The 11,312-nt window shown below is 39.3% G+C and overlaps 1 pseudogene; it reads left to right on the top strand.

The window, feature by feature from the left end:
• The first annotated feature begins 6,976 nt into the window (after positions 1-6,976).
• Positions 6,977-7,900, top strand: LOC127190904 (39S ribosomal protein L15, mitochondrial-like; annotated as a pseudogene).
• Positions 7,901-11,312: the final 3,412 nt, after the last annotated feature.

The following is an 11,312-nucleotide window of genomic DNA, read 5'->3' as shown; positions in this document are numbered from 1 at the left end:
AAACTTAGATGCATATGGTGGAATCACCTGAGGAAAGTCAGCACTGGAGAATGGCAGAGTAGCCAGCGTGTATTTCACAACATACATACTAGATTTAAATGCCCAAAAATAAATATACCGAAAAGAGCCAAGTTGAAATATACAAGAAAATATAATTTTAGTCTGAAATTTAACACCTACTTCCTGTAACACATTTTGGGATGTTTTCTGATTATTTGAATTTTACCATTTACCTTTTCTTTAATGTTTCTTTTTTAACATATACACATGAGTAAAATGAACTACATACAGTGGGAAGAACCATGAGACAATCAGGAATTATATAAATGTTACATTCATGGTGATTTGGCTATTTGTATTTGGCAAACTTGAAGTAAACATCTTTCCTATCCTGTTGGGTCTAAATTTCTGAATGGAGATTAATATCTATCATATCTCATCTCTATTAACTTAAAACATCTATCTTGATCTAAAAACATCTTAACCTCAAACCTACTAAGCTTAATTGAAAGAATAAACTATCTGGTCTTCAAACCCATCAGAGATTTAAGAAGGCATAAAACTTAAATACCTGAGTAAACCCAGAGTGCAGATTAGCAGCTTCCAAAATGAAAAAATGACAGAGACAGTAAACTGTCTCAGTTTACCTTTTTATCCTGTCTGAGAAGTGCTAAAAAGTTTAGGACATTGGGGGTTCCTTTTTCCCTTCTAAACTGAAAGTGATGTTGGTTAAGTTGTTACTCCGGTAGCCACTCCATGGTCCTTTAAACTCAGTGGCTGTACCCATTGGTGTGTTTTATATAGTCTTATGTTGATAGGCATTCCCATTGGAATTGGACAGTGTCCACACAGTGACACACACAGAGAGGTAGGAAGAGAGCTGCGTATAGGAAAGAGGTGACTGGGCTAAGGGGTTAATGTGAGGCCTTACACAGTTGATCCATATAGATGATTCTCATTTGTTGTATAAATTGGCTTTAATACACTTATATTTCATGCACTTCCTGGGAAAGCTAGCTTTTCCACAGTCAAAGCTTATAAAATAAATTGTGTTAGGCAAAGCTGTTTATTTCTTTTACTTTTAATGAAATTACTAAGTGGTCTTTCTGAACTGGTGGATTCTAGGCATTCCTGAGAAATGGAAAGTGGCTACCTTTCGTGTCAAAATGTTGATCTGTTATAAATAAAATGTTTTGCATACTTGTTTTCATTGTGTATTTTGTTTCCATTTTTGAAACACTGTGTTCATACAAAAATAAATCATTTATTCATAAAAAAAATACACTGCTATTTTGGAAATCTAATCTCTACAAATAATTTCCTGGTCTAGATTACTTTTCCTAAAAAAGATTGTGGTGGTATAAAACTAATACATTTCAGACATAATTCTAAAGAAAATGTTTATATTCGGCTTTGAGCTATAGTGGAATACATGTCTGTTGGTTACCAGATGCATAGATACAAAGCCCTCAAGTTTCTGGAGATTGTCCCAAGAATCAGAACAGATGACAAAAATCTGCAGAATACCTATGTGGCATCGTGTGTCCAGCTTAATGTTATCCTTCCATAGTCTTTAAGTCATCCTTAGATTGCTCATAGTGCCTAGTATAATGCAAATGCAGTGTTAATTATAATATTTGGGGTAAGGAAGTAATTTCATTTTTAATATTTTATTAGTTTTTTTGAAAATTTCATGTGAACTGTTTTGATTATATGCACCCCCAAAGTCCTCCTAGATCCATCCCCCTTTTTCTATCCTCCCAACTTTGTGGGAATTTTTTTTGTTTGTTTGGTTGGTTGGTTGGTGGTGGTGGTAGCGTTTGGGTTTGGGTTGGGGTTTTTTTTGTTTTTGTTTTTGTTTTCCGCTTTATTTGTTACAGCTTTGTTCTAATAAACCCAGCGGTCCAATTTGTGTTGCCGTACAATCTTGTATGTGTAACTTCCCTGGAATGTGGTCTTCTTACCAGCAACTACACTTTTAAATATAATTGTTGTTTACTACAGTTACTACAGAAAATATAGCTGCTTGATATACACAGTTTTTCTGAACATTTTTCAATTCATAGTTCTGAAATTCATGAGTAGAGAGAGTCGACTAATGTATTTGTGTATTAATGTATCGATACATTTAAAAAATAATGGGTTTAGGGGGGTGTTGTTTTCTTTTGTTTTAGTGTAAAAGACCTGTCAAGCCATGAAGTATATCTCAAGTAAGAGTCTTTCATTCTTTTAGCTGTTTTATCTATCATTAAGATTTAACATGAAATTGGGCTCAATGGCGCACAGCTGTTATCCCAGCACTGGAGGAGGCAGAGACAAGTGTATCTCTGAGTTCTGGGCCAGCCTGGTCTACAAAGCAAGTCAGGACAGCCAAGGCTACACAGAACCCCTGTCTCAAAGAACGAAAGAATGAGGGAGGGAGAGAAGAAAGAAAAAGAGGGAAAGAACCAAAACACTTAACATGATTGGAGTGTAAAGTATGAACTCTTTACAGATGATAGTCATTGATTTTAAGTTCTTTCAGAACACAGGAAACAGTTGAATAGTAGGAGTACCCATCTCTATATACAAGTTCTTGATGTAAGTAAGGTTTTCAGTTGCTTCAATCACATATTTGTTTCAGTAGTGACAAGCCTAACACATATCACAGTCCCTGTGTGCCTAGTCTGCAGAGGCAGTAAACAGACTTACCAAGCCTCTGCTGGGCAAGGAAGAACTGTTTTCTCTAGAATGATTGCCTACCTTAGCTTCTTTGAGTTGACATTTTGCCTAATACTAGCAAAAGTAGGCATTGGCTATTTGGGGTTGGTCTAGTGCTATACGTATTCAGATGCTAACTGCTAGGCCCTGAGATCTGGTCACAGTACAGGTGAGAGTGCATTCTCATGTACACTGAACAGTGTTGTGTAAACTTTGCTCACCAATTATCTCTGACTGGTTAATAGAGACAGTTTGGACAGCCTGTGATTGGGCAGAAGAGCATTAATTGGCCCTTCAGTTCCTGGGCTTGGAGTCTCACATAGGGATCATGGAAAAAAAGAAAAAAGAAGAAAATGTTTAAAAAAGAAGAAGAAGAAGATGGAGAGAGAGGAGGTGGCCTGATGGAGCAGATCCAGCCCAGACAAGATGAATATTGCAAGTAACTTGGGGAGTGTGGCTGGGAAGTAACAGACTAGCTTAGAAAATCAGTATTGACCTGCACAGTTACTGTGCTAACACTTGTTAAATAAATCAAAAGGTCTGTCTCAATTATTTGGCAACTATTCAGGTTAGAAAAGTCTTCTAGAATTAACAAATCTTCAACATTATTTTTCTGCGTGAAACAGGAAGAGAGAAGAACCCTAAGTGTAGGGAGCATAAGGTGACATGAAGACCAGCACAGGCAGAGTTGGGGTACCCAGAGAGGGCCTGACAGGCGGCACTGAATGAATGGTGGGTAGGAACAATAGTGAAGCAATGCAGCCTGAGGTCAACTGTAACTGTTTTATGTTTGTTAAACCTGTGATGTCTTGAGAGTTTTGGGTAAAAGCAGAAGGAGATAATGAGGCAGGAGGGAAAGCAGGACAGTGGCATCACACAGGCAAATAGTGTTCCAAGAAAGGGCTTCTCAGCTGCATTCATGGCTACTGAAGCCTGGCAAGAGTCACTAATGATGTCAGTAGCTGAAGGGAACTGGTGGGAAACAAGTGGGGTGGGCATATGCAAAGAGAGTCGTTAAAGTAGCTGACAGTGTTTCAAGAAATTTTGGCCTGATCAGGAGCGAAAGTATGGTGCTGTGGTGCCCCGAGGCTGATAAGAATGCTGCAGCAGCCAGGGACAGTAACTGAAGCTGAGACCCCTGAGAAAGCACTGAGACTCAGCCAGCACAGATGGAGGCACTGTACTGTTGCGATAGGAGAGAGCGCTAAGAGGCCAGACACTTGCAGGTGAGTGGTGGGAAGGTTAGGGGGTTTCCACATAATACCTCCCATTTTGTCAGTGAAGTGTGAAGCAGACATTAGCTTGCCTGTCCTATAGGAAATACTGAAAGTTTGAGGGGTTTTTTGGTTTTTGTTTTGGTTTGATTTTTTGTTGTTGTTTCTTTGGTTTGGTTTTTCAAGACAGGGTTTCTCTGTGTACACTTGGCTGTCCTGGACTCACTTTGTAGACTAGGTTGGCCTTGAACTCACAGCAATCCACCTACCTCTGCCTCCCAAGTGCTGGGATTAAAGGCGTGCACCACCACCACCCAGCTGAGAAATAATTTTAAAATAATCAGCTTTGAGAATTATAGAAAAAACTGCAGGCCAGCCAAGCAATATTTTGAGCCCACTTGAAAATAAGAATTGTGAATTTTATTTTTTTAACTTTTTTATTATGATTTATTCACATTACTTCCCAATTGTTATCCCCTTGCTCTAATCTTCCTGTTCCCGCCCTCCCTCCCTCCCTCTTCTGCCCTATTCCCCTCCCCTAGACCTGTGACAGAAGGGGACCTCCTCCCTTACCATATGACCACAGCCTATCAGGTCTCATCAGGATAGCCTGCCTCTCCTTCTATGTGCCTGCAAGACCACCCTGTCAAGGGGCACTGATCAAATCATGGTCACCAGAGTTTGTGTCAGAGGCAGTCCCCGGCCTCACCACCACATATAGAATTAGTTGTCTGAAAAGGGGGTCTAGGTTTTCTGCTTGCTATGTCCTTGGTTGGTGCATCAGTTTGTGCAGGTCCCCCTGGGTCCTCCACCAGGCTTGATGGTCTCCTTGTGGACATCCTGACCACTCCGGTTCCTTCCATCCCCCAACTCTTCCATATAACTCTCGGAGTGAGTCCAGCTGAGTCCCAGTATCTCTCCCATCCCCTGCCGGGTGGAGTCTCTCAGAGGATATCTATGTTGGGCTAGTATCCACTTATAAATGAGGATATATACCATGCATGTCTTTCTGGGTCTGGATTATATAGGGACTGAGGGATGCTGAGAGAACCTGGAGGCCAGGTCTGCTTTGATATGTTAAGTAGGTACTGTAGCAACTTGTCCTGACTTTAAAACATAACAGTGGACATACTTACAAGCAAAACAATACCCACACATATAAACTAAAAATAATTTCTAATGAATACATATATTGGAGAGAAAATAGCCTCTCACAGCACCTGTTCTTCACAATTTTACTTCTCCTTTTTTGAAATGTTTCTGAAGATTATCTTTCCCTCCACCCATTTTTTTCTTTTAGTAATTATGTTAGCTCCAGAAGTGTTTTTGTTTTCAGACAAAAAAGAAAAAATCTTTGTTCTCCTTAAGAATTTTAATTAGAATTGTCTGTAAATTTTTTTCTTTATTACCTATTTTCTTCAGTATTATTTTCTACTTGTGTGCCACCTTCTATTTCACATTGACTATTTCCTCAAACATCTGGCCACTCTTAACTCTTTATATTTGAAAGTGAAATCAGCTAATTGGGATAGTCTGTATAGGTTGTTGGGAGAAAATTCTTAATAGGTCTCAAGGCAGAGACAACTGCCTTGTTTCTAGTTACATCATGGATGCCTCTAGAACAGATACAGTCTTGGAAGATTTAGTACTGTTCTCCAGAAGAAAGAAAGGATTCACTTTCTGCCCAGTATAACGAAGTCTCCTTCCTTCCTTCCTTCCTTCACGGACAAAGGCCAAGCAGGCTCTGCCTGTATTTAAGGGCCTGACTTCCCTATGCTTAAGTTCCCATTGTGTAAGGCACACGCCCTGCTTTGCCTCACCCCTTGAAAATTGTAACTCAGAGTAATAAGTAGTACATTGTATCTTCTCTTTGGTGTCCATAACCCTTCCAACTTGTCAGCATTCTGATAAAATCATTCTTGAGCTAGATCCTCAGCCATCTGGGATAGTGGCATGGATTATCATCCAACAAGCTCCTTTGACACTAAAGCCTGAGAGAAATGTCTCATGCAGTGCATTTGAAGTTACTTAGCAAAAGGAAAATGAACCGAGAAGGGATGAACTTGACAGCCTTACACAACTTAAAGTATCCATTCCCAACAGAAACTACACATGAAGTTTGGGTAAAACAGGAGTTATTGCATTAAAGATTTGTGGTTGTCCTAGAATTGATACAGTCTGGTGACCACCCAGGGAGGCAGGTGGAGCTCTTTGAGTTCAAGGCCAACCTGGTCTACAAGGTGAGTTCTGTGCCAACCAGGGCCACATAGTGAGAGCCTGCCTCAAACCCAAACTCAAGAACAGTACTATGCATCATCAGACCTAACGAAGTCAAGAGTCCTATTGCAATGACTGCAGCAGGCAACGAGGAACAAGACTATAGAGCTTGTAGAGAGGAAAGCTGAATATTAGGTGATAAAATGTTCAACTTGACTTGCAGTTAACAGCTTCAAAGTATATTAAAGCAAAAAAATGGCTGAAGCAAGAGGACACCACTTCATTTTAGAGCTTAATGGTTTTAACCCACTTCCCTCAGAAACTGCCAGAAAACAGTTTAGTGGTCAATAATGACCTAAAACATGTGGAAAGCAGGTATAAATTTGCCATCTTACAAAGGCCTCTGTCACGAATAATATAAAACAGTGCTGTCCACTGTGCATGGAACATTGCTGGGCCACGAAGTAATCTCTCCACACGTTTCCAAGAAGTGAAATCCCATGGAATATTTTCCCTGCCCACAAAGGAAACCAAATAAAAAATAAAAGGTTACGGTGCCTCCCAGTGCTTCCAAGCATCATGTGAAAATGACAGCCGTCAGCATTAATAACGCACTACAAGCCTGTCCTTTTAAAAATAAAGAGCCGACTTCTAAAGGCGGATAAAGAGAATCTAATTGCAATCATCACTTGCAATCTTCTCTGAGTAGCAGCTCCCGCATCAATATTTAGTAGAAAAATTCCATTTCATTTTACTCCCCCTAAATTATTTACAGGAAAACATCAAAATGCATGTTGGCTCTAACTTCGGTTGTTCTTGAAGAACTCCGAACGAGGGCCGAGAAGATGGCTATCAGTATGCCATCTTCCAGGGTGCCCTTGAAAAACTCTTGGATCACCGCTGGCGGGGCCTGGGGCTACAGGACCAGCCTGGACCTGCTGTGGTCCTTGCCGCGAGTGAGCCTGGCCAACCTGAAGCCAACCGTAACTCCAGAAAGCGGAACAGATAGGAAACGAGTCAGAGGCTGTAAAGGAGAAAGGCAAAGAAGGAACCCAGCCCAGGCTGGGCTTTGAGGAAGGGCTGACTCCATTTTACACCCGAATCCCAAAATATGGGTTTAAACAAAGGACATAGTTTCAGGCACCAGTATCGGCCTTTGAGTCTCAGAAGACTGCAGTATCTCATTGATTGAGGGCGAGTTGATCCAACTCAACTTTTTTACTTAACCCAGCTTGTCAATAGGAGAGGTGTGACCATCTAAACACTTAAACGGGATTATGGGGTCCTGCTGGTTGAAGAGGGTGCTGATACCTTCCGAGCAAAAGTTAATATTGAGGTGCAGTTGGCTTCAGAATTAGCCAGTGCTGCAAAATGGAAAAACGAATAAACAGCAGTGTTAATACTACAGCTTTCTATGACCCAAGAAGTCTAAAAATTCGGGGCAAGCTGTTCCACTCCCACCGAAGCGCCCGTGCCTTATTGCACAGATGCAAGGGTGCCTGGCAGACCCCGCTACGTTTTCTGAAGCAAGACTTGAACTCGCCATCCATGAAGTGTGGATGCTTTCATCCTGATAATCACGAAAGATGAACCCCTCAGATTGCTCAGCTCAGAAGGATCCAAGGCAGATCTTCTTTGCTCTTGCTCCTGGCTGGGGCGTGAATACGGCAGATAAGAAAATTCTAAAACCTACAGATGAGAAATTCCTCCAAGTATCGCAGCTCCTGAACTCTCCAGTGAAGCCACTTGCTGAGAGCCAGGCGGGCTGAAACAATGGCTTCTCGTGGCTCTCAAACCCTCAGGGTTGATGCCAGCCTTCCCTGTGGTCAGCTCTCTTGCTCTTTTTCTGTCTGAAGTTAAATCTCAGCCAGCAAAACTTGCACAGAGGAACTGAACCGTTGAGGGCGTATGTCTCAAAAATGCAAACGGTGGCAGTCCTTAGAAAGATGATTAAAAAAAAAAATAAACGACTTAAAATTAAAAAAATAAAATAAAATAAAAAATAAAAGGTTAAGGAAGAAAGAACAATGGCCAGGCAGGGTGGTGGCACATGTCTTTAATTCTGGCACTGAGGGAAGCAGACTCAGGCAGATCTCTGAGTTCAAGGACAGCCTACTCTACAGAATGTGTTCAAAGACAGCCAGGACTATACAGAGAAACTCTGTCTCAAAAAACCAAAAGAAGGTGGATGGAGAAAGAACAATGAGAACCAGAAATTAATTTTATTTATTATTATTATTATTATTATTATTATTGATTTTTTTTATTTTTACATATACATTTATATTATTACATATATGCACAATAAACTACCTACAACAAGAAGAATCATGAAACAATAAGGAATTATGTAAATGTTACAGTCATAGTGTTTTGGCTATTTGTAATTGGCAACCTTGAAGAAAACATTTTTCTTATCTTGGTGAATCTAAAATTCTGAATGTAAATCAATTTCTATCATATCACATTATTATCAACTTAAAACATCTATCTAGACCTAAAAACATCTTAACCCCTAAGCAGCTTAATTGTAAAACTAGATTATCTGGTCTTCAACCCCATCAGAGACTTGAGAAGGAATAAAATTAATTACCTGAGTATACATGGAGTGCAGGTTAGTAGCTTACAAAATGAGAAGATGACAGAAACAGTTTGCTGCCTGGGCACTTACCCAAAACTCTCTATAACATTAGAACATCATCTTCAGCCTTCTGGCCCAATATATCTGACAAAGATATTCGTGAGGCAGCAACTATTGAGAACTTGTTTACCCTGTCTTGGCAGAGTTTGGCCATCAACTCTGCCCACATCCAAACTTGCCCATTTTTAGGCAGAATTATGTCTGTAGTAAAAAGGACATTTTACCCAGTGGCTTATTTGCCACATGTGAAGCTATCTCCATAAAGAGGTTCTTTGATGCTCATCATCCTCTTTGAGGTAGCTGGGTGTTGCCAGAAGTTAACCTGTCTCATTGTCAATGAATCTTTAAAATAATAAAAAAAATTCTTTAAATGCCATATTCTGTAGGTTTCTGAGGTTTTTAAAGATCTTCTCTAACTGTTTTACTTTATCTTTCTATAGAATCATATCTCTCTGTTGCACCTAGGATGTATATTCTTGTGATAAAAGTAGACTAGTAATTGAAATGACCAGAATTTGATCAACTAACAATTAACTTGTATAACTTACTTATCCTAACCAGCCTGCAATAGCACTTTCAAAGTATTGGAAGTATGCCTTGTATTATAATTGAGTTCTATGGGGACAATACCACATATTAGAGTAGAAATACATAAAATGTGTGTGAATAATAATCTTAAATTTGAATTCTATACCACTGTATCTAAAATTAAACTTATTTTGCATCTATATACCAAATTCTATACCACTGAATTAAAAATAACTTTGTGAATGACAATTAATTGAGGCATTAAGTTGAGGAGTGGATTCACTAATCTACTTTTTGTCCTATCATCCCTATATATTTCTATATTCCCCCTTCTTTCTTTTCAACTCCTATCTACAAACCTAAGAATGAAAGATAAAGGAAAAGAGAGACATCTCTGAGTCCAACCTTGTTTTCTCTCTAAATAAAACCAATAATAACTTATAGCCAACTCCCATTGAAAGTAAACATCTATTGCCCAAGAAAGCAACCAAAAACCTACCCAATTCCCCTTAAAGGAAATGGGGCCTGATTCTCTTAAGGTTCTTCTAGCTTACTTGGGATGAATAATACCTTTATAGGGGAACAAATAAAGTTGGGGGAAACAGTTAAGCAAGCAAGGAATAGCATTTGTGGTCCAGTTTCTAAATGTTGAGAAATTCCAGGTTTAATTAATTTAAAAAAAAATTCAAATACATCAAAGCTTAAAAGTTAAAGCTAACACTGTAGTACAATAACATATACATGTAGTTTTAAATGCATAGGTTAGAAAGTACAAAGGGCTACAAATCACCTGTTAGTTCAAGACATTTGAGAAAGAGACACAGTTAATGGACCAGAAAACCAAAGCACACAGTAAAAATTAACAAAGGTAGAAATTTGTATTTTGTCAGAACTAACAAAAATTATTAAATCTCAGTGAGGCATAAATTTTGCATAGAAAAATGAAGTGTTTCTGTAAGCCTTAAAATGTGAAATATTATGAATGACTTCATGGCGATGAATTAGAAGATTTAGGAGAAATATACATCTTTCAGTTTTTTGAAAAACTCTTACTGAAACCAACACAAGGAGAAAAAGAAAATTTAAGTATTATTTATCTATTTAAAACTGGACTCTTATTTTACAGCCACACCATAACAAAAAAAGCAAAACAAAATGTAACAAAAACAAAAACAAAAAACCCCATCACCACTGTCCAGAAATCTTTATTGGTGAATACCAGATATTTGAGGGGAGAAAAGTATCCTTCTTAAAATCTCTTTCAAACATGATTTATTTCACACTCCTAAGTCACCAAAATCCAGACCAAAAACCTAACAAGAGCCGATTAGGAAAGGAGTCAGTGTCACTCAAGCAGGCCCTAGATAGTCAATGCTTGGGCTAAGCATTGATAACCCATGAAGGGTCAGGTTGCCGCAGCATGTGGCAAGGTAAATCAACCTCACCAAGTTGAATTCATCCAGGAGGTGCCAATTTCACTTTGAAAATCTCCGTATTAGCAGAGTATACATGATTTCAACAGAGGCTGCAAAATATCTTAATAAAATTAAAACTCTATGACAATAAAAACTCAGCAAATAGAAATCCTTATTTCAATCAGGATGATCTCTAAAACACCCATAGTAGTAACCTTCATACTTACAGGAAAAGTGTGGAAATCAGGATGGAATTAAAAGGGTAGGGTGTTAAGTTAATAAAATGCTTGCCTTGTGTGGATTGAGAACCTGCCTTTGATCCCCAGTGATCAGACCTGCTGATGTGTCCTTGTAATCCCTTTGCTGGGGAGGTGGAGACAGGCAGATCTCAGGGACTGGGACTGACCAGCCTAACCTACTTGTGGAATACAGGACACCACAGGGTGCCCTCTGCCCTCGCACTCACACCTGATACGCATGCTCTGGCATATACATGTGCTTCTACACAAAGGAATCGGGGTACTTCCTGTTCTACGTCTATTCCGCATTATGCTCAAGATCTCGGCTAGAGCACTCTTCACTCACACAGCACAAATG

Source organism: Acomys russatus, chromosome 6 (assembly GCF_903995435.1).
Source record: "Acomys russatus chromosome 6, mAcoRus1.1, whole genome shotgun sequence".
Taxonomy (NCBI): domain Eukaryota; kingdom Metazoa; phylum Chordata; class Mammalia; order Rodentia; family Muridae; genus Acomys; species Acomys russatus.
Note: the sequence above shows the minus strand (reverse complement) of the source record. Positions and strands in the feature narration are given on the sequence as shown.